The 24,188-nt window shown below is 42.0% G+C and overlaps 1 protein-coding gene and 1 long non-coding RNA gene across 9 annotated transcripts in view; both read left to right on the top strand.

The window, feature by feature from the left end:
• Positions 1-24,188, top strand: part of CDH13 (cadherin 13) — a 980,082-nt gene that overhangs the window by 157,698 nt on the left and 798,196 nt on the right. The window lies entirely within an intron of this gene.
• LOC139029773 (uncharacterized) lies at positions 19,261-21,502 on the top strand. The gene is made up of 2 exons (XR_011481963.1): positions 19,261-19,927; positions 21,164-21,502. It is a non-coding gene; the product is annotated as an uncharacterized lncRNA (long non-coding RNA).

Below are 24,188 nucleotides of genomic sequence, written 5' to 3'. Positions count from 1 at the left end.
TATAATTGTTCAAACCCAGCAGTTCCACTCAGAGAACAGTAGATAAACATGGGGCTAAAAGACAAGTCAATAACTTCCCTCTCCCCTGCATTGCAGTTCTTCTCAGTTTCTTAAAGAGCACTGGGTGAATAAAGCTAGATGGTAATCAAAAAAAAGTTCTAATACATGTTTTTGTTGTTGTCGTTGTTGTTGTATGATTCAGTTGCTTATACATAATTCATTTGTAAATTGATACTAAATGAAAGTTGGTCTTGAAATATTGTATACAGCCCAAATTAGGAGCTTGGCACCAAATCCCCTCTTGGACCACAAATCATTTACTCTTGCCAAATTAGAGTCCAGAGTAATTTACCATAAGATAGGCTTTTAACCCTAATATTTAGATATACTCAGCAATTTGCTGTGAAAGCTCATTAGCTGCTGGAAACAACTCTCCTTAAGGGAATGCTGTCAGGGTAAACACATCACTTTAGCTTTTTTCCCCCTACATTACTAATCCCACCTTGTAATAAAGGAAAAATAAATGGAAAACTCTTGTTTAGTATTAATTCATTTGGACCCATTTATTTCCATCAGTGCTTCTGAGAGAAAGTCAGTTCAGTTCATTTTCCCACGTTCAGTCTCTGGTGCAGTGTCGGATTTTTTGTTTCCATAATTAATAGAGACATTTTTCAAATAGAAAAAAACTGTTTTTGTACTTTTTGGGGAAAAAAATACATGGTGACTACTGAATATGTTTTTCCAAATGGAGTGTAGACCTTTCATTTCCATCATACATCTCTATTTCTTCATGCTATGGATTTTGACTTTATGGCAGCTCACTACAAGGCTTGTAGCTGTCAGAACTGGACAATTTACTAGCTCCTAAAAGGAACAGTGAAACTGCTGCATTATCGTGATGCACTGTTGCAGGCAAAGAGCACCTATTTTCTAAGCAGATGTTTACTGAGGACCTTTTTACTGCACACAAAATTACACTTTGTTTTAGTGGATATGGTTGGTGTCACTGTAATAAAAATGATGGGCAGACTCTGGTTGATCATTAAATATTTTTGCATATTTGTTTGTGTGTTTTGTCAATAAGATGAAGTTTGCTTGTCTAAATCCTGATTTTCATTTATTTGTTTATTTGGGGTTAATTAAAATTGAGATTATGCCAAAAATCCTTCACTATTTCTCAATGAATATTTTAGGTAACTTTATTGGAAGCCCTTCATTATTGAGTGAGTAAATGGGGTCTCATTCAGTGGACTCAGGCTCTTTTAAAACTCTGTGATTTTCTTGTATCAAGTCCTAGTTAAATGGATTTTTCAGCCAACTTGAGATAAAATGGGAGCTATTCACTTCTAAAACTCTTCACTTCACCCTCCCTTCAGTGAAGAGATCCCCAAATGATCCTTGAAACAAATCAGAGTTCTTAACTTGAGACCCAAGGCACAGATACTAAGGGGTGGACTTTAGGAGGCCCATCAATGTTCAAGTGAATGCAAAATGTTGTGCATGTATACATGTTTCAAAAGATGTCATCATACTAGCAAAAGGACTCATGACTCAGAAATGTTAAGAACCATTGATCTCAGACAATTCTCCTAAATAATAGGGTCTGGCCAGTGATACATGATTTGAGGAATATTTATCATATATTTGCTTGATTCTTATCCTTGGTCATGCCATTCAACAACTGTACACCTCATTAAATAAAAGAAAAAAGAACAGGATTTATGTAAAGCTCAAAGGAATACTGATCCTGTGCTAATTAAAGTTTGTTCTGGGATTTGGGAGTCTCAGATGAGAAACCCAGAGTCATGTTGAGTTTGGTTATCTTACTCATTTGTAGTTAGTATTTAATTATTTAAATTGAGAATGTGGATTTTCAAGTATCTTGTTGTCTTTTTCCTCCTCTTAACTTTATTTGAAACATTTTGCACCACTAAACAGGGGTAAAGACTGGAATAGGAAAACTTGAAACTCAAAAGCAGCGTAAAGTTACAGGTTTGTGACCCTTATTGAGCAAAAATTAACATCTGTGCTTAAACTTTTTTAAGTTTTAAGCACTTTCTTTCTAAGGAGTTCTTGTTTCTAGTTCTTCAGAAACTAGAGTATGTTGGGTCTTTTCTAAGAAACAGCAAGTGTCCAATACTGACTTCCTAAACTCTCAGACTCCATCACACACAGGTTTCCTCCTGAATTTTTGCCCCAGACCACCTCCCAACATACTTCTAGCCTGTTTCCAATTACCCTGACCACCATTCATGAGTGATTGTCCTCTTTGGGGCCCATCTTATCTGGCTTGATGCTCCTCAAGAGATCTCTGCTAACTCTTGCAGGTTCACATGTTTTGGGGAAAACCCCTGTCTAATTTACCCTGTCTCCAGGACTTTCTAGCCTAGTGCAATCACTGAGAAACCTCTCTGGATTCCTGTGAAGCCAGCAAATGGCAGACTCAAGTCCTCGATCACAGATATGAAGTCATGATGGACAGTTAGGGTCGAGAATGATGAGGTTACTACTTTTGAATATTGAGTCAACAATACTTGACTGTTGAGTCCAAGGTGTTGATTCAAGGCAAAAAGAGGAGCTGGCATGACATTCTGAGATCAGTAACCAAGGAAAGTACAAAATTTAACTGGAGGAAACTGCATAGTCACTTGGAAATGCTGGTTTAGTCTTTTTAATACATATGCTGGGTATATAATGATTCCAAGTAATTTTATTATTTTTTTAACCCAGAATTGTTTAACAGTTCTTGAAATGTTGACTCTGTAGAGGTGCAGATTGGGGCAAGGGAGAGGGCAATTTTAAAAGTTTGTTATTTACATTCATATCAACCCCTAGTGTCTTAGGTTTTGTTCCCACAAAGCAGATCTTGACAAAAGGATTTAGTGCAAATAATTTAGTCACGAAATGACAGGAAATTCTAGTAAAGGATCAAGGAGTGGTACAGGAAATAAAAGGACGGCCATGAGCTGTGTGCAGATGGACATGTAACCATTATGGGTGGCTGGGGCTCAGTCCCTTTGAGGACCTCTGGGAGTCTGTGTAGAGACACCCCAGAGCTATGGCACCCACCTGGCCAGGAAGCTGAGGAATCCATTTATCTCTTTCCTCACATTGGTTGAGGGATGCTTCCAGTATACACCACTTCCTCAGTTTCCCTACAAGAAAAATGATGGATTTATTGTATACCATATAGAGTCACCATGTAAACTGAGTGGACACCATATATGCAAAACATCCAGCCCAGGACACAGCTCATAGATACTCAATATTTGGTTGGATCCTCCCTGCTCCTGCTGTCCAGGGTATAAAATAAGTGCTAAAGCTGCATAAGTTACACAGTCCCCCAGATTAGGTACCTAATAGAGATTTAAAAAACTATGAATTGATGACCGATCGGCACAGTTTAGGATTAAAACACCATATCTTAAAAGGAAGATAGGTTAAGAAATTTAGAAAAAATATATAAGGTTATCGAAGAATGTGCACCCGTTCCTCAAATTTGTTTTTTCTCCACCTTACTTGAACCCATATTTTCACTTCTATTTTAAACAAGATTTCTTGTGATTGTTTACTTAGAATATGTCCAAGTTTGGTACTCTCACCTTATCCACTTTTCCTTATCCAGAGGCTTAAAGAAAAACCATCAACATAAAGCACAGTACATCATTAAGATTCTCAAAAACTTTAATTTTTTTTTTTTTTTTATCACGGAAGAGAGTGTGGACTTGTTTTCCACTTGCACTGTGTCTGTCTTTCGAGGGAACCTCTACCTTCACTCAGCCACCACTCCCATGATTTTTTTCTCTGTTAGGACCAAGACGAGATTGCCCTTGAGCAAGAGACTGGTTATGCAAAAGGGACCAGGCAAAAAAAGAGAGGCGATTAGATTATAAAGTTGATTGTCGACCCTTAAGACCAAAGTAACTGTAAATCTGTGTGCTTTCTGGCCTTTCTGCTTACTTGATGATTTAACAGGACTGTTGTCCAAATCCAATCCTTGGCTTATGTTAGGTATGCAGAGCAGCATGGCTGGTTCAAGACATATCCACATGTCTTTGGAGAAACAGATGTATGAGGCCCAAACCTAGCAAAATGCGAGAAGACTGTGTTTGGGTGGGCTATTGAAATTTCGTTTGGGAGGCCTGTGTGAGCTGGGACCAGGGCCAGGCGACTGCAGTGAGAGATGCCAAAATATGAGTATGACAAGTGGAGCGTCACTCTGTGAACTAGAGTCAGAGTCAACAAAGACTTTGTGAAAACATGATTTGGGGACTGAGTAGGACTCTGATTTGGGACTTTTCAGCTAGGCTGATTTCTAATGGTGCTGTTGTTGGAGAAAGTCCTGGGCATGTCTAAGTTCTGTCTCAAAGGCATGGCTTTGCAGTGTGAGGTGAGGGTGCTTTATTGTTAATATCACATAGAAATGAAGATGTCTGTAGAAGGTACTTATCTTCTGTTTACAGGCTCTGGGGTGCAAATAAGCAACTGTCTTTTTTGTCGAAAACTTTTCATACACTTGTATTTTTATCACCTTCTACCAGTTGGTAGAAACTTAAGCTAAGTCCATGCAGTTTCTCCATAATTCCCCAGGTGGGAATTCCCTTTCCTGAGGGAATTAATGATTGGAAGTGAGGTAATGAGCAGAGAAAATTTGCAGGAAGATCTCATTAAATGCTTTCAGCCTGCTTGATTGCAGTGTTGTTGTTGTTTTCTTGAGTAGAACTGAGTCCCAGGCAGGGAGATCTGCAGAATTTGTTTTTTTATTTGTCTTAGAACTCACATGGAACAAAGATGAGTGGGATTTGCAGTGTTTCTCCAGTGGTCCACAGATTCAAAAGGCTTTCATGCTGACACAGTAAAGAAGGGCAAGGTATACCCGAGGAACATAGCATATAGGTAATAAATTCGAAAAGAACAAAACCTTCTAGAATATTCCAGTGGGGCCTGATGTGGGAGTAATCATCAGGAGGGTGAAAACCAAGACAACTAGAAAAAGGAGAGGAAGTAGCTGTCTTAGAGAGAATAAGACTGATAGTTTTCAGTCCAAATGACTAGCAACTTCTCATGCATTGGAGAAGGAAATGGCAACCTACTCCAGTGTTCTTGCCTGGAGAATCCCAGGGACGGCGGAGCCTGGTGGGCTGTCGTCTATGGGGTCGCACAGAGTCGGACACAACTGAAGCGACTTAGCAGCAGCAGAAGTTTCTAAATATACACTCTTGCATTTGAGACCATGCTTGATATATATGTGTGTGTGTGTGTGTGTGTGTGTGTGTGTATACATATATGTGTATATATATATAAAACAAAAGACTTAAGTTGCTTTTACTGACAATGGACATGGCCAGAATTATCCATACAACCAGTATTCCAAATGCTGTGTAAAAATGCAGTGATTGGCCAGATTGCTAAATAATCTGTTCTAATTGCTTCTATTTGTTTAATCATTTTGAACAAATGGGCTCTTTATTTTTGCCCCAAAGACAAAGAAGAGTTGAGATTTTCTGATTGTTTTGCGGGGAAAAGAAAAGAGGGTGTTGTTTGAAGATGGAAGATGGTTCACTTTAGAGTTTGGGCAGCATGGCTGATAGGGAGAGGTCTGGTATCTGGGAAGGGCAGAGTGAGAAAAGAGGAGGATTCCGAGGGATAGAACAAGGGTCAAGGGCCAAGGATTCCCAGCTGGAGTGGATGAATGGGAGGGCAAACACTCAACTGCAAAGAAGAGAATCATCTGGGTAAAAACAACATCCTGCCTTGATTCTGGAGTTAAGGGTCCCTGGAAGATGGAGATCCCTCCTTGTGGGTTGAAGGATGACTCTTAGGCTAAAGGCTTTATGTTTTGCTAGAAGAGAAAGGATACTCTGTGTTTCTTATGAAAGGTAAAAAGAAAGTTCAACTCAAGATCTTTACCCCTCCAAAGCAATAATGAAGTATGTTGTATGTATGTATGAAAGTATGTTGTATGTATGTACGGAAGTATGTTGTATGTGTGTATGAAAAATATTGAATGGTAAATAAATGTGGTTAGATCCATAGCAATGATTCTTTGGGATTTTAACAGATTCTATTTAGGCTCTCCTGAGCTTAAGACATCATTCTCAACTATATTTTGGGTTATTTTCAAATTGTGCTTTCTATTTCTTTAAAATGATCAAAGGGAATTGCTTACTATCCAGGGTCAACTTAACTGGAGATAGACTACTCCCCGGTGGCAATATCTCTTGAATTCATATCTTACTGGGCTCTAGGTGAGGGACAATTTGGGGAGGAGAGAACACAGTATAGCCCCAAATCCCAGGGTCTTACCCTGGTTTCCCGCTGGCTAACTCTATGACCTTGGACAACTCTCTGACTTTTTTGCGTCCATTTCCTCATTTGCAAAATGAAGTGAGACTGGGGTATTTCCAAACCTCTTTCTCTCTGTTTTTTTTTTTTTTCTAATTTTTTAGAACTGCTGAATTATTACATGCATGAAATGATTTACTTTCTTCCTCTTTGAAATAATGGAGCTCATTTTCTAGGATCTCCATCTCCCAGTATTTCTGTTAAGCAAGATCTAACAGCCTTTGATATCTCTCTGTCTACTTTCTAGGGAATTACAGATATAATAACATTTGATTTTGTGGAGACACTTAGTCAAAAATTGTTTCTGAATGGCTTATGCTTTCCCACATTGCTATCAGAGCTGAATCCTTATAGCAGACAAGCCAAAGATAAAATAAGAGGGATTGACAGGAAAGGGAGGTAGGAAGATCTTGTGGGCACAAGCAAAAAAGGCAGCGTGTAGGAACAAGAGAAAAGCTACCAGGAGGAAAGTTCTTTCTTCTTCCTTAAGTATATTTGAGTATTTACTTATTTATAGAATGATTTTGGAAAGGTGATAGAGGAAAATCTTCTAGTGTTTGGTGAGCACCTATTGTATGCCAGGCACAGGTTAGGCCCAGACATTTGTCCCTACTTCATAGATGAGAATCTGGAGGCAGAGAATTCACATAGTAAGTGAATGGCACAACTGAGATTTTAGGCCAGAGAGCAAATAAAAAATTAAATAATCACAATAAGACTTCCACTGTACCCTGAATCGGCCCCCTCTCCTTATTCTAAGATGTTGATAGTATTACCATTTTACCCTGCAGCATACTTCAGACACCTTCCCATGTTAATACATTTAAGGATAATTCCACCTTCCCATGGAAATACCCCATTTATCTTAACCACTGTATCATATTCATGATCTACCACAAATTACTTCATTTAATCTTTTCCCTATTGGTTTTCACTATTAAAAAACGATCCTATAAAAGATACAAGGATTCAAGGGTACCTGTTCCACATGCATGTGTTAAAGTATTTTTCTAGGTAGATGTGAAAACGTGTATACACATATACATGCACATACATATGTATGTATATATGTAGTATATGTATGTAGCATATTTCTGTGTATGTAATACATATATGTATCTTTAAGATCCTGACAGATTCCCCTTCCAAAGGGGTTGTGCCAAATTACTTGCCACTTCCACCTGCAGCATCACATGAACATATCTGTTTCCTCCTACCATCACCAGTACTTGATATTATCAAAGTTTAAACATTTGCCAAAGCCTTAGTACATTATTTCTTTCAAGTACATTTCTCTGATCATGAGTGAGTTTGAGCACCTCTTGAGTTATTTTCCTCCGGAGAGGGTTCCTAGTAAATGGAGGGAGGGCAGTCGAGCCCGGCCCTGTGCTGGCAGAGAGCTGGTGAGCTTCTCCGTGAAGAGGGTGCAGTGGGGTCACTTGACTCGGGTATCCTGGCGTGGAGGGGGTGGTAAGATCACACTCTCATTAGGGATTCGCCTGGTTGTCGTAAGGGAGGCTGAGCAGATCCCTGAAGCTCTTCAGTGATGACACTGAAATCTGTCAGAGTACCAACCCTGAAAGCAGGTCTGAATTTACAGCCATAATATCTATCTTTGGATTTGGTTTTATGTTTTTACTCTGATTTATGTGCATGCCTTCCTTAGCATCCCATATCTCAAGCAACATAAATGTATTAAAGTAATGGAATTTAGCAAATATGTTACGGTTACCATCTTTGTTCCCAAGAGGGAATTTGGAAATCTGACAAATATTATAGCTTTCATTTTCAAGACCCATTTTCTGAGCAGTTTCACTAACAAGTCTCCTGATTTACCAGGCCATTAACAAAAATAATTCCTTCTGGACAGCAGTGAAAGAAGTGGATTAGCACAATTTACGGCTTTCTCAAGATACACGTTAGGGCGCCTGCTAAGAAAAAAAGGGACAGGTTTTTGATTAACTGATACATAGACTTGCTTTTAAGACACATCAGTTCATTCTCCATAAGCTCATCCATTAAGGACAGCATTCCTCAAGGAGGAAGCCTGCCATGGCCCCATGTCTCAGCACTGTCTCATGTTTGCCAACCGTGATTAGGAATTACTTAGTCGCTGACAGCCCTTTGTCATTGATTGAAAGAGCAAACCTTTTCCACTCCAAGCTGAGGACATAGGGCCTAGTTTTTTCCTCTTTAAATGAAGCATTATCCAAAGACTGTGTACACAACAACAATATACAGTTCGACAAAAGAATAACCTTCATTAAACAGAGGTATAGAAGACTGAGGGCCTCATTAGCCAAAACCTGTCTCTTTTCTTTGCTGACGTCTTGGAGGAGACAAACGTCTGCCAAACAGGAGGAGTAATGAGGGGAGTCTCTCAGTTAGGAGAAGCGCCGCTACGGGGAAAGCTTTGGAAAGTTTCCTCTAGTCTTTGGGAAGTTTAATTATGTCCTCAATGATCCTTCATCAGAGGATCTCACCCCTCAGAAAGTTCCACTGTGGCCTGCTGACAGACAGGGTGCCTTTCTGTGTGTAAATGCCATGGCCATCCAAGCTGTGGCATTGGCCTGAAACTCTGAGACGCTGGGATCTGATTCCCAGCTCCCACGGTGGGTCTCAGCGGCAGCAGAGAAGATTCCCAAGTAAGCGGTGGTGGTGGTAGGGGGTGGGGGTGTCTGAGAGAGATGCACAGACTGATGTTTATGAATCCTCCCTCCAGTTAGTTATGGGCCATGGGTGGGAAGAACATGAAGCAGGAGAGGGGAGATGAGATGGACTTGGCCTTGTTCGGCCTTGCAGGTCACTTGAAGGCTTTGGGCTTTATCCTAAGAGCAGAGGGAAGCTGTTAACAGGATTCAGTGTGTATGTCTGTCTACTGGAGGTACAGGTATAAGGATGGGGGGTGGCTGTCTTTGTTAGATTTCTCTTTGCAGCTGTTATTCTGAGAGCCACAAGTGTCCTTAACTTTTTTTGTGTCATTGGACCCTTCTGTCAGCCTGGTGAAATATCTCAAAATGTTGTATTTAGCTGCATAAATTCAAATACTTAGAATTATGATAGAATCTGCTTATATTATGTCATATGTATACTATAATAACTTGATACATTTTTCAAAATATTTTTAAAAAACATTGGTGATAGAGTAGTATCAGTGCAGCTGTGTGCCAGAGTTGCACATCTCTTCCCAGCTCCGTGTTCAGGGATTTCACGTTGGTAGCTTGAATGTAGGCACGGTGGGAGTATTTACATCATCAGAATTGGCAAACATTAAATAATCAGAACCCCCACACCAAGAGCCAGCTGTTAAAACACTTAGCACTGCATATGCATTATATGACGGATGCCATGATATAACGGCACCCAAGTGGTGCGTGGCAAAGAGTCCACCTGCCAATGCAGCAGACCCGGGTTCCGTCCCTGGGTCGGGAAGATCCCCTGGAGAAAGGAATGCCTACCCACTCCAGGATTCTTGCCTGGAAAATTCCATGGAAAGAGGAGCCCGGTGGGCTACAGTCCTTGGGGTCACAGGGAGCTGGACATGACTGAACACAGGACAGCACACACAGCACGCATACATTATGTAACACATATAGGTGTGTATTAAACCTGTGATCCAATCTTGTTATGTAACACATTAGAAGTGTACACATAAACTTTATTAATGCCTCAGATAACAGGATTTAATCACAGGTTTAATAACTATCATAATTTTGAAGTAGTGATGAGTATAAATTATATTTCAGAATATCAGCAGCAACTGTAATGTGATATAATATTTCTTTCTATAATTAATGACAAAGTCAGAGTTACGGCTAATACTACTGTGATTTGTTGCCTACATCCATAATTAAAGGAAATGCTAAATTTCAGTTTGAGATTAATGCAGATAAAGATGCATTTTGCCATCTAAAGAACCTGTGAACTGCAGTGTCCAGAAAACAAGATAAAGGAGGAGCAAGGAGACCAGCTGGGGGCTGTCGCATTATTCCCAATGAGCAGTCATGGTGCCTGTTCTCAACAGGAGGAGGAGGCAGACAGACGCATATGGAATTAGAGATGGTTAACGGGAAAAGTCTACAAAAACTAGGACTGTGTTGATATAGAAGTGTGGGAGGTGTCAAGAGTGACTCCTAGGGTTTTGGCTTAGAAGGATGGATTTCCTGAGAATGGGATGTCAGAAAGGGGTAGGCTGAGGGACGATGCCCCTGAGTTTGGTTTGGGACGTGTTGACTCTGAGATCCCTGTCATGTAGCCCCATGAAAACACTAAATAGACAGTGGGGTTAAGTATCTGTTACAGAGGTGTGCATAGGTTCTACTATCAGTCTTGCGGGGAGACCAGAATAGGGAGAACTTGTTCCTTGGTGGAGAAGCAAGCTACATAGAAACGTGCCAACCTTTCAGTAACTTTTCACACTGCATCTCCTACCTTATCATCTCTTAACGATCATGTTGGAAACAGATTGCCTTTAGGAGCTGGTACAGTGGCCCCACTTCGATAGAATCCTACTCAGAGAGGAACTACCTTCCTAGTTCCTGCAGAATTACCTTGCTGGACTGAATCCACAGGAGAGGCCAGGGCAGCAGATAAATATTAGGACGTCAGTAGGATATTTATAATAATTGGAGCTTCCGTCCTATTTGAAACTGCCCCGAGATAACTGAGTGAGTAGAGTGGCAAGGGCCGAATGAGAAGGGTGGCAATCAGTAACCTTAAGGATGTCCGAGTTCAGTGGCTAGCAGAAGCAGACAAACCCATGAGTGAGGGTAAGGAGGGTCTGCTACAGAGATGGGGGAAAGCCCAGTGAGGTGATGGAGAAGATAAGAGGAGATGGTGCTTCAACAGGAATCCGGGAGACAACTAAACAAAAGGTTGAAAAAGAAGACTGAAAACTCTTCGTTGGATCTAGTGATTAACAGAGGGTGTTCATGGTTTGGGAGCTGTGTGATGGAATGACGGAGATGAAAGTCATTTGAGAGGAGGGGAAATATTCACTTTCTATAACAGAGAGTTGACTGAATGAAGAAATTATTGAATGAATGATGCCACTGTCTTTAATGATACTTGTGTATTGCCCCTGTCTTAAAGAGGAGTCCTTCAGTGGGTCTAGAAGGCAGAGCAGTTTGCTCCGGATCTTGCATTTGTGGAAGGCCAACCTAAGCAGGCCTCTGGAGAGGATGTAGGTCCCTTTATCTTAGAAGCACTTGCTGATGGCTTGGGGGCATTGAGTTCTGAAGGGCTTCATACACCTGTGGGCGTGTAGGTGAGTGTGTGCTGAGGTGAGTTGGAAATTGAGCTGCTTTGCTAATGTTTGCTGAGTGAGTTTTGAAATTGGGGTTGGGAGGGGCATTGTCTGGGCAGGAAAGATTTGGATTTAAGGACTCTGGGTGGTTGAAAAATAAGGGCGCCGTCCTTAGGGGAGGGATCCATGGTGAAGAAGGGTTTGGAGCTTCAGAGCTGCATGTTCCTTCCTCTTTCTGGAATCAGAGCTAAAATATCTCTGGTTTTCCAATCCTTGCTTTTGACCCCTGCATCCAGCTGGGGATGCAAACCTCTCAAGACTCAGATACTAAAACTTATTGACTGATGAGGACTCTTCTACGCATCAAAGGGCTCAGTAATGGTATTAGCTGGCGGGCTCTTTTTAAGTGCAGAAAGTGCGTCTCTGTAGACAGCATGCTGAGATACCTGGAGTTAAGATAAAAGGCTTCAAAGAGGCAGCAGCCTCCTGGAGGCTGCCTCTGGCCACTAACCTTGCTGCTTTGGCCACACTGACCCCAGACAGCCAGGGCCAGCCTTCACATGTCTCTTTCCATCACCATGGATACTGTGAGCCCCAGATTTCTAAGTCTTCACTCCTGAAACAAACTGAAACAAAACTTTCTGAAGTTAGACTGCCCAGTGCTGCTCCTACCTGTAACCCCTGCCACCCGTGTTATTTTGGAAAACAGATCTTGAAGTTCAGTCTGTCTTGGTTTCAGATATCAGCTCTTCCCTAATTGACTGTGGGACCTTAAGCAAGTCTCTTGTCCTCTCTGAGTCAATTTATTATCTATGCAATAGGGATAATCTTGCCTATCTTGTAGGACCATGGTAGAGACCCATCCATTCAACACATACCTAAGTGCCTATACAAATACTGATTAACTGCACAAAGCAAGCATGACCCCCACCCTCAATAAGCCTCAGTGAAAGTGTGCATATGCCAAAGTGCCAGACCCAGGGAACATATGTAAGAAGGGTCTCATTTATTTCTTTTCTTGTCCTTTATGCTCCAGGCTTAGCCAAAAATGCCTCTGTGCACAGTGGGGTACTTGGAGGCATCGCACAATTAGCAGACAGTTCTGCAGGGTGTAAGGGAAGCAACGCAGTAAGAACTTGGGAGTAGAGTAGAGTTAGGGTCAAAAGACCCTACTGAGGACAGAACGTTAGCCTCCTTGTCACAGCTCCTCCTGTTACTGGCCACAGGAGCAGGGACAGTATACTTGCCTCTTGCTCCGGGCCTCGGTCTCCACACCTGCACAGTGGACACAATAATGGCACATACTTCTGAGGGCTGTTCCCAGGACTAGACGAGCTAGTATGTGTTAAGTGCTTAGAACAATGCCTGGAACTTGGAAAGTGCTTGATAAATGCTAGGCATTATTTCCATTTTCAGAAACAAGCCGCTCCCATCAAAGCCCAACAATCTCAAATAGAAATCGGGTGGGAATAGTGATTAGTTGAAATTCTGCACCAGACCAACCCCCCACCAGCCCCCTCTGCCCCTTTCAAATGCTGTCCCGTTCATAGTCTGTCTCCTTTTCCAATCCTGGCTCTCATATGTGGATCTCCCACTGTGAAAAGCAGTGTCCCTAATAGTAGAATATCATTTTCCGGTTCTATTTGTTGATCACCATTATACTGTGGGGTCTCAACAGCTTTAATTACAATAATTTGAGGTTTCTTCAAAGCATTATATTTCAGAGTTCACGGATGCTTTTAATTTAATTATGTGCAGTTTAACACCACAGATGACTGTTGGGAAAAGGGAAAATGCTGCTCTTTCGGAACGCAAGACACGTGTTTAGGGCTGATAAAATACATTACTGTGTTTTGTTTCAGAATAAAAAGGAGCATATTACAAAATATGTGACAGTAAGTCAATGCTGGGATGCTTGGTCTGGGGCGTTGTGGACAGAAGCAGGCTTGATTCTGGGTAAGGGAGGAAGCCTTGTGTATCTGAGCATTCACAGGAAGTTATTGTAGAGAGATGCGGAGAAGATAGAAGGTGAGGTTCTAAAGTTAGAGGAGGGTTGTGTTTAGACATTTTGGCATCATCACCACCATCACCACCACCACTCCTACTGAATACCTGCTGATACTCGGCAGGAAACAGATCATAGTCCTTGAACTCCGGAAATTCGAAGTCTGCAAAGGAAACAATTAAAGAACATCATCATCCATGCTACCAGTGGAGTGAATACAGATTTTCAGGGAGTTTTGTGGTGGAAAGGAAACTCTACAGGAGAGCGGATAAGGGAGACCTCCTGGAAGATGAGACATCCAAGCTTTAATAGACTTGTGAGGTTGACAGAAATTGGCCAAGTGAACTGATGAGAGTAGAGCTAAGTTTTGTTGCTGAGAGAACCCTGAAATTCCCTTCTGTAGCTTGTCTTGCCTCTCCTCTCACTTCTCTCTACGCTCCGCCACCTCTACGATGGGGACCTGTTCCTTTTCCTGACTACACCTCTGAACTTGGAGGCTTCCTCTCATCACTTATGATCTTGCCCTGCTTCCAGCAGCATCCAGGTACACCCCCTCCTGCCCTCGTTATATTGACAAACAGCTCTTTTCAGCTCCATCGTCTTCAGTTTCTTTAGGAATATTGTGTGTTCATTGCTTAGTTGTGTCCAACTCTGTGTGACTACGTGGACTATAGCCTGACAGGATCCTTTGTCGAAGGGATTTTCCAGGCAAGAATCCTGGCATGGATTGCCATTCCCCTCTCCAGGGCATCTCCCCAACCCCGGAATCGAGCCCAGGTCTCCTGCATTGCAGTCAGATTCTTTACCATCTGATATATTTCTACAATATCCATTAGTCCAGTGCATATAGCCCAGGGAAATCTACATGCTGGGCTTCACTACCTCTACGGAGAAGGAATGATTACTGTTAACAGTGAAAAAATATTCATACATGCACATACAGAGTTATATATAAGTGCATGAGCGCACACATATATGAATTCTCACATATACTTATATATAATACATGTGTGAAACTATACATGAGGATACACACATGTACATCTGTTTATATATACAGATGCATATAAACGTACATGAGTATGCACACACCTTAGTTAGATACAAATACATACATAGACACAAGCACACATGCATACAATATATACATTTATATATAAATACATATATACTCACATATATGAAGAGAGATGGACATCAGTTCAGTTCACTTCAGTTCAGTTCAGTTGCTCAGTCGTGTCTGACTCTTTGCGATCCCATGAATCACAGCACACCAGGCCTCCCTGTCCATCACCAACTCCCGGAGTTTACTCAAACCCATGTCCATCAAGTCAGTGATGCCATCCAGCCATCTCATCTTCTGTCGTCCCGTTCTCCTCCTGCCCCCAATCCCTCCCAGCATCAGGGTCTTTTCCAATGAGTCAACTCTTTGCATGAGGTGGTCACAGTACTGGAGTTTCAGCTTCAACATCAGTCCTTCCAATGAACACCCAGGACTGATCTCCTTTAGGATGGACTGGTTAGATCTCCTTGCAGTCCAAGGGACTCTCAAGAGTCTTCTCCAACACCACAGTTCAAAAGCATCAATTTTTCGGCACTCAGCTTTCTTCACAGTCCAACTCTCACATCCATACATGACTACTGGAAAAACCATAGCCTTGATCAGATGGACCTTTGTTGGCAAAGTAATGTTTCTGCTTTTTAATATGCTGTCTAGATTGGTCATAACTTTTCTTCCAAGGAGTAAGCGTCTTTTAATTCCATGGCTGCAATCACAATCTGCAGTGATTTTGGAGACCCAAAAAATAAAGTCTGACACTATTTCCACTGTTTCCCCATCTATTTCCCATGAAGTGATGGGACCAGATGCCATGATCTCAGTTTTCTGAATGTTGAGCTTTAAGCCAACTTTTTCACTCTCCTCTTTCACTTTCATCAAGAGGCTTTTTAGTTCCTCTTCACTTTCTGCCATCAGGGTGGTGTCATCTGCATATCTGAGGTTATTGATATTTCTCCTGGCAATCTTGATTCCAGCTTGTGCTTCTTCCAGCCCAGTGTTTCTCATGATGTACTCTGCATATAAGTTAAATAAGCAGGGTGACAATAGACAGCCTTGATGTACTCCTTTTCATATTTGGAACCAGTCTGTTGTTCCATGTCCAGTTCTAACTGTTGCTTCCTGACCTGCATACAGGTTTCTCAAAAGGCAGGTCAGGTGGTCTGGTTTTCTCATCTCTTTCAGAATTTTCCACAGTTCATTGTGATCCACACAGTCAAAGGCTGTGGAATCAATAAAGCAGAAATTGATGTTTTTCTGGAACTCTCTTGCTTTTTCGATGACCCAGCAGATGTTGGCAATTTGATCTCTGTTTCCTCTGTCTTTCCTAAAACCAGCTTGAACATCTGGAAGTTCACGGTTCACGTATTGCTGAAGCCTGGCTTGGAGAATTTTGAGCATTACTTTACTATCGTGTGAGATGAGTGCAATTGTGCAGTAGTTTGAGCATTCTTTGGCATTGCCTTTCTTTGGGATTGGAATATAAAAAATGACATTTTCCAGTCCTGTGGCCACTGCTGAGTTTTCCAAATTTGCTGGCATATTGAGTGCAGCACTTTCACAGCATCATCTTTCAGGATTTGAAATATCTCATCTGGAATTCCATCACCTCCACTAGCTTTGTTTGTAGTGATGCTTTCTAAGGCCCACTTGACTTCACATTCCAGGATGTCTGGCTCTAGGTGAGTGATCACACCATTGTGATTATCTGGGTTGTGAAGATCTTTTTTGTACAGTTCTTCTGTGTATTCTTGCCACCTCTTCTTAATATCTTCTGCTTCTGTTAGGTCCATACCATTTCTGTCCTTTATTGAACCCATCTTTGCATGAAATGTTCCCTTGGTATCTCTAATTATCTTGAAGAGATCTCTAGTCTTTCCCATTCTGTTGTTTTCCTCTAGTTCTTTGCATTGATTGCTGAGGAAGGCTTTCTTATCTCTCCTTGCTATTCTTTGGAACTCTGCATTCAAATGGGAATATCTTTCCTTTTCTCCTTTGCCTTTCACTTCTCTTCATTTCACAGGTATTTGTAAGTCCTCCTCAGAAATGATTTTGCCTTTTTGCATTTCTTTTTCTTGGGGATGGTCTTGATCCCTGTCTCCTGTACAATGTCACGAACCTCTGTCCTTAGTTCATCAGGCACTCTATCAGATCTAGTCCCTTAAATCTATTTCTCACTTCCACTGTATAGTCATAAGGGATTTGATTTAGGTCGTATCTGAATGGTCTAGTGGTTTTCCCTACTTTCTTCAATTTAAGTCTGAATTTGGCAATAAGAAGTTCATGATCTGAGCCACAGTCAGCTCCCAGTCTTGTTTTTGCTGACTGTATAGAGCTTCTCCATCTTTGGCTGCAAAGAATATAATCAGTCTGATTTCGGTGTTGACCATCTGGTGATGTCCATGTATAGAGTCTTCTCTTGTGTTGATGGTAGAGGGTGTTTGCTATGACCAGTGCGTTCTCTTGACAAAACTCTATTAGCCTTTGCCCTGCTTCATTCGGTACTCCAAGGCCAAATTTGCCTGTTATTCCAGGTGTTTCTTGACTTCCTACTTTTGCATTCCAGTCCCCTATACTGAAAAGGACATCTTTTTTGGGTGTTAGTTCTAAAAGGTCTTGCAGGTCTTCATAGGACATATGTGTTTATATATGAATGTTTGTGAACACAAATGCATGTACGGTGTGACATGTGAGTATATGTATTATGGGCATGTGGATATTTCAGAAAGCACAATTCTGCCAGCAGCTCTCATCCAGTCTCCCTCTTTGTGTACCCCACAACCCTGCTGTGCATGCAGCTTAGAGGAGGAATCTGAGGCTCCAGAAGTTTAATTTTCTTGGCCACATTCAAGCAGCTGATAAGTTATGAAACTGACATCCAAACAAAGGACTGAAAGACAAGAAAGCCCATTCCATTCCAGTACTTGAATAATATTAATAAGAAGAGGGCAAAAGCAAAAAAAAAAAAAAAAAAAAAGAGTGAGCTATATATTTGGTCCTTGAGCTACTCTTAGAAAATACACATGGAGAAATTATTAGGGCATAATGTGGGATAATTTCCATAAAAAGGAAACAAAAAACTGTATGCGAGCATAAAAGAGAGAATGGTATATGAGTTGACTCTTGAAGGTTGACAAGTTTGCCAGAAAGGGGTGGGGGAGCTAAAGATTTTGCATTTCATTTATAGTTGATAGTGTTATTGCAACAGGATAGTCACTGTTGTCCTTTAGGGTGTGCTTAAGATGTCCTCAACACTTTTGCCCAAAGAGGGCATTTTACCCCTTTGGCAGTGGTGATATCTCAAACCTGGCTTACAGGCATCCTTCAGTTGCAGGCAAGTGGTCGAGGGCAAGTCTCCAAAGATGGCTCGCTCTCTCTGCACTGTATCTGCATATTCATACATTTGCTCACAGAAAACAGGTCTGGTGTTAGGGGTGTCATAAGTTTGAACAAGAAGCAAAACATGGTGAAGAAAGAATGAGTTAACGCTTTTATACAGCATTTCCAGTGGCAGAACCTGCTCCCCTCTGAACACTTTTTAAGGATCAGTAATCACAAACCGCTGCTTTGCCGGGAGGTGATGTCGAAGACTGTGTGGGTATTCTTTCAGTAAAACCATGGAGTGTGTGTGATTGCTTCTATTTATTCAACACTGAGAAAGACAAAGTTGAGGTTTACAAGAGAGAGGAAGAAAGGCATGTTCTACACACAAACTGGATAGGTTTCATTGTTTAGAGTGTTTTTATTGCCCCCAAATTAATCTCCTGATTGCTAAATGAGTAATCCCATAATTACAAAGACAATCAATCAATTGATCTAAATTAATTGGATAACGTATTTTATCCTCCTAAGCATCAAGGTAGATTTCAAATAACTTTTCACAAAAGGAAGCAGTGAAGCCACCAGCCAGCGATAGCAATGCAGATGCAAGTCTCAAATTCTGGTTTCCCAGTCAACATATTTTAGGAATTAATATGTGAGGAGCAATGTACTAAGGACTCATGAAGTCCTATCTCTTCCACTCTGCAAAAACCTCCCAAACTCCCCACATCCCCCTGTTCTCATCTGAGGAGGAGACTTCCCTAACTCTTCCCGTGCCTCTTCCCTTTTCCCGACTAGCCACCTTATGTGGAAGGACTGTCCTGGATACCGGGCAGGAGAGGGTCTGTGCATTCACGGTGGCCGTGGTACCCAGCGGGAGACGCCCCTGAGCGGGGGCCAGGCAGCACTGGAGCGGGTGGAAGGCATTTCCTAACTTCCTTTTTCTCTCTTCCCTTGTTTTTTTCTTCCTCCCTCCGTCAGTATTTCTTGAGTGCCCTTGATTGACTAAGCACTCTTGAGGCCCTTGGAATACGTCGCTGAACAAAAAGGTCAAAGATCTCTATGCTTGTAGCCCTGACATTCTAGCAGGAGAGACAAATACTACAAACTCTAAGAAAGCAAACTACACAGTATTTTTGAGGGTGACAACTGCCGTGACCTAAGTGGAGCAGAGTGAGGGGGCGGGGGTGCCGGAGTAGCGTGCAGAGCATCTTGCTGGTGTCACAAGTGGTCTGAGCGGCTGTCAGAGTCCCCGCTGCGGAGGCAGAGGAGGGCGCGCCGCCGAGAGCCGGGCCGGAAGTCCCCCGCTCCACGCGGTGCTGGAGAGAGAACCGGTCTGCCGGCCAGGAACAAGGCGGGGATTAAACCAGATGCTCTGGGGAGTATCGCTGGTTTATGCGTCCTCATTAAAACGACTGGAGCTGCACCACCTCGAGGGACTTGAAATAGCCGACGGCGTGTAAGCACAACCACAGGGCCTGGTGCATGCTGGGTATTCAGCACTTCCGCAAACCTGGAGTCAGACACAGTGAAGGGCTCAGATGCTGCACCGTGCTTCAGGCACGGATCCAAACGCTTCACGGATATTAGCACGTCTAACCCTTACAGCCCTGTGAGCAGGGGCTACTTTACACCCGTCTTACAGCTCAGGAAACTGAGGCACAGCCTTATAACTAGTTCATGCTAGAGGCGGGATTGGAACCCAGGTATCCTGCTTCTGAAACCACACTGCAGTTATTCCCAGGGCCGTCCATTCAACAGATACTTGCTGATCATCTACTCTATGACAGGTCTGTGATAGGAACTGAAGATATGAACAAGATAGACAGGGTCCTTTTCCAAAGACATGTGAGTAAGTGTGAGACTTGCATTTTCCCTACCTGAGTGATTTGGGTCTGAAGAGACATTCTTTAAGAAGGATGATGCCCCAGATTTTCTGAGTGTGACCCTGAGTGTAAGTATTCCACCCTTGAATGGACCATGAGCACTGCTGTTGGCCACAGCTATATAGTAGGTTATCTTTACTCGTGTGAAGAAGCCTGCCCCTTTCCTTGTCCAGTACTTCCTAGTAAATCCCTGGGACCTGCCTCTACTGATGACTTGTGACTTTTAGACCCTGATCTCCTCATTAGATAAAGTCATCAATTACAGCAGAAGCAATCATTATTGGCAAGCTGGCAACCGGCTGCTGTCTGGGAGAAATGGGCTCCCATGGAAGGTTGCAAACTGATGACTATTTAATCCTTGAACTCAGACAGCAACAGTGTGAGTTGAAGGTCTGTAATGCGTTCACAGTTCTCATCTGACATTTTCCTCACATCATTATTTGTCTGGTTTTACTTTCAAATTCCCCATAGGATCATTGACATGAAATTCTAAGGGGAAATTTGAAACATTAATGACTATTTAAAGCAAATGAGTAAGTGTCCTTTCCAAGAGGAAATTACCTTTATGGTGCTGGCATAAGGCTATTTTTAAAATTTATACTAATGAGGAGGCAAGGCAAGGTAGATGACTGAATTTCCCAGGCTTGGAGTTGGTCCGTGTGAATCTGGCCTGGGGAGGGCTCTGTGTGGCCTTGCAAGCAGGTTCTCGGTGCAAGGCCACCCCTCCACATGGCTCCTTTCCACCGCTGTTTGTTGAGACCCCCGATGAGTCGGGGGTGCAGGGCTGATGCTGGGCTCCCAGCAGGGAGGACAGAAAGTCACTGAGCTTGCTGTCTGGGAAGGAAGGAAGGCTCTCACCTAACAATACTACTCCTAGAACATAAATAAATAAACCGAGAACATAAAGTGAAAGTCGCTCAGTCATGTACTATTCTTTGTGACCCCAAGGACTATATAGTCTGTGAAATTCTCTAGGCCAGAATACTGGGAGGTGGGGGGTAGCCTTTTCCTTCTCCAGGGGATCTTCCCAACCCAGGGATGGAACCCAGGTCTCCCACATTGCAGGCAGATTCTTTACCAGCTGAGCCACAAGGGAAGGTAGCCCATCCCTTCTCCAGCACATCTTCCTGACCCAGGACTTGAACCAAGGTCTCCCGTGTTGCAGGCAGATTCTTTACCAACTGAGCCGTCAGGGAAGCCCATGGGAACATAAGCAAATACCTCAAAAGAGAGAGAACAATATTCTGTGGCCTTGAATAACAGAGGACTTTGATCCTGTTTGGGGGTTGTGGTTCCCATTTCAGGACAAGGGAAAAACCAGCATTCCAGTGAGTGTATGTTGCCTTCAGACCATCTGTGTCCCCCTGATCCTGGACTCCACAGCTCCTGTGACATGAGACTCACGCTTCCCACTGAGTTGGCTCCCACTCGCAGAACACAGGTGCTTACTTTGGTGAAATCTGTAGTTAATGTGTAGTGAGCATGTACTGCGTAACAGGCGCTGGTCCAGGGACTTTATATGTATTAACCCATTTGATGTTCTAGAGACATTATCCTTGCCATATTAGAAAGTGACATTGACAATCATCAAAAGAGAGCAAAGCTTATTCATTACTGCAATGTTTGAAAATAAGCAAACAAAATTTGAAGCATCCTGAGTGCTTATCAAAAGGGCACTGGTTAAATAAACAATGGGACTCCTGCACAGAGGAGAGCTGTGCAGCTCTGAAAAGGAGTGAGGGGTATGGCTATAGACTATTTTGGAACAACCTCCAGATGTGCTCTTTAGGGGAAAAAAGTAAGATGGAGAAAAGTGTGCTACTGTCTATAGAGGGAAGTAGAACCAGATTTATATACAAATTTACTTTTATTTTTTCAGAAAAGATAGAATAAGCTAATATTTTTTAGAAAAGTTTACTGTTCCAGTTATCTATTATTGCTGTTTATTTGCTAAGTGGTGTCTGATTTTTTGCAACCCCATGGACTGTAGCTTGCCAGGCTCCTTTGTCCATGGGATTCTTCAAGCTAAGAATACCGGAGTGGGTTGCCATTTCCTTCTCCAGGGGATGTTTCTGACTTAGGGACCAAACTGTGTCTTCCTCTATTGGCTGTCTTTGCTGCATGGGTCTCCTTCAGGCTTGCAGTGAGCAGTTGAGGCTGGGATCATCTGGATCATTTAGAAGCTTGCCTCCTCGCACATCCTGGTCAGGCGAGGGAGACTCTATCAGCTGGGGGTGGGTGGGGCTGGAAGAGCTTGGGCTCCATGGGGGGCATCTCTCTTTCTGTCTGTGGTCTCTCTGGCCTGGAGACTTCTGGGTAGCTGGTCTGACATGTTCACTCAAGGCCCCAGAAGTATCTTTCCTGAGATTGAAGCAGGTCAAGCTGGATTACCTTTCATGGTTAGTCTCAGAAGTCACACAGCATCACTGTTGCCACATTGCACCTTCTGAGATAGTTTCTGAGTCCACCTAGGTTCAAACGAAGTGAGGGGAGAGCAGCCTTCACCTCTTAGAGAGGACGCGGAAAGGTCTGGAAGAGCACAGACAACTAAAATACTGCTGTGGCAGTATTCTGGAAAATATAATCTGGACAGCTCCCTAAAGTGAGAAGTATGAAACAAAGGAACAGGGGGAGAAATGGGCTTTTTAAAGTAAACCTTGCTTCATAAATTAGAAAATGAAACTAGGTAACAAGGCCATTATAAAATTCAAAAGTCGGAGAAACAGCTGAACCTAAAGTGTGCTCAGGTAATGGCCCTAGCCCCTAGAGCAGAACTGTCCCCGGTGACTCTAAAACACAGTGATTTGACTGCATTCGTCCGGGTACACCTTAAAAGAGATTTTAATAAAACCAAAAAGGAAAATCTTAACTATTTTCAGCTGGAAGTAGCTTGGTATTGTTATTGCTATTGTTGTGTGCACCAAGAAATTAAAAAAAAAAAAAAAAGAGTAATTATGTCAGTTTTCAGAAAAGCTAGAATTTTAAAATGTGGAGGAAGAAAATATAGAGATGTAAGATCAATGAGGTTAATTAAAATACATCGGAGCCCAGAATTGGAGGTAGCATTATCAATGTAAATTCGTTATACATTTTATCTTAAAAATTCACAAATTCTGTCTCTGTTAATAAGGCCTGGAAATACTGACCAACCCAGTAGCAATGAGCTTCCTTAGCAAATAGATTATAATCTCTAATTAGCATTTCCTAGCAAATGCAGCCAAGCTTCCTTGGGAAGTGGTTGATTTCATGTCTGAAGCAGGAAATGTACAAGATAAACCTGTAAAATCTTGTCACATTGAAGAATAAGGAAGTTATTTGATGATATTAGGGTCATGACATTTAGTGACACCCACATAAACAGGCCAAAGATGAGACAATTTGAGCATCAAAACAGGATTAGTAATTTCAATAGGTTAAAACACATCAAGTATGTTGAAATTCACAAGTACATAATGAAAGGGAAAACTGAAAATGACTTATTGGTCACCTTTCAAAGATGATAGAATCCGGTTATTAGTTCAGAAACTGGTAAATGAAGGAAAATAAATGAATACTTACCCTGTTAAAGGGAGTTTCTTTTTACAGCTAATAAAAGAAGAAATGATAGAACAGCACGAATTCTCAACCCTAACTTAAAGAGCAGATCTAGGCAATTGCCATCACTGGTTGCTAATGTCATAAAAAAGGGAGACCAGTTTGACATTTTGGTTTAAATCTATGCCACCACCTATGAAGTGGTCTGGTGCCAAAAATAGTGAACCTGAATCTGATCAAGGCTCCAGGACAGAACCAGCTGTGCAGGAAGCACAGTGGTTAGGCGCACATGCTCAGTGGCACCCCCGGAATAAAAGCAGACAGCCTGCACTGTGAAAGCAAGCCAGATCATGAGTGGGGGCTCTGTGAATTAGAAAACACGAAAGAGATGTATCAATTAACCATATTTTTTTTGTTTCAGTTTGAATCTTATTAAAAAAACAAACTATTAAAAATTGTAAGGTAGTTAGAAAAATCTGAACACAGACTGGATATTTAGTGACATTTAGAGATTCTCATTGTTTTTGTTATTTTGTTCATGTGTGGTAATGTATCATGCTTATGTTAGAAAAAAAAGGGTTTCTATCTTTCACAGGCACATGATAAATAAATACAAATGAATAGTATGATATCTGGAACTTTCTTTAAGACCACCTGGTGAAATGGAAGACTGTTCATTTTCCGGTGATGGGTACGGAGAAGTTCATTATGTGATTCTTTCCACTTTGCTGCTTCTTTGAAATTTTAAATATGAAAATATAGCAAAAACATGGCAGAGAAAAGGGACTTTGATTT

This window comes from Odocoileus virginianus, chromosome 20 (assembly GCF_023699985.2).
Source record: "Odocoileus virginianus isolate 20LAN1187 ecotype Illinois chromosome 20, Ovbor_1.2, whole genome shotgun sequence".
Classification (NCBI taxonomy): domain Eukaryota; kingdom Metazoa; phylum Chordata; class Mammalia; order Artiodactyla; family Cervidae; genus Odocoileus; species Odocoileus virginianus.
The sequence above is the reverse complement of the archived record's forward strand: the minus strand, read 5'-3'. Positions and strand labels throughout refer to the sequence as shown.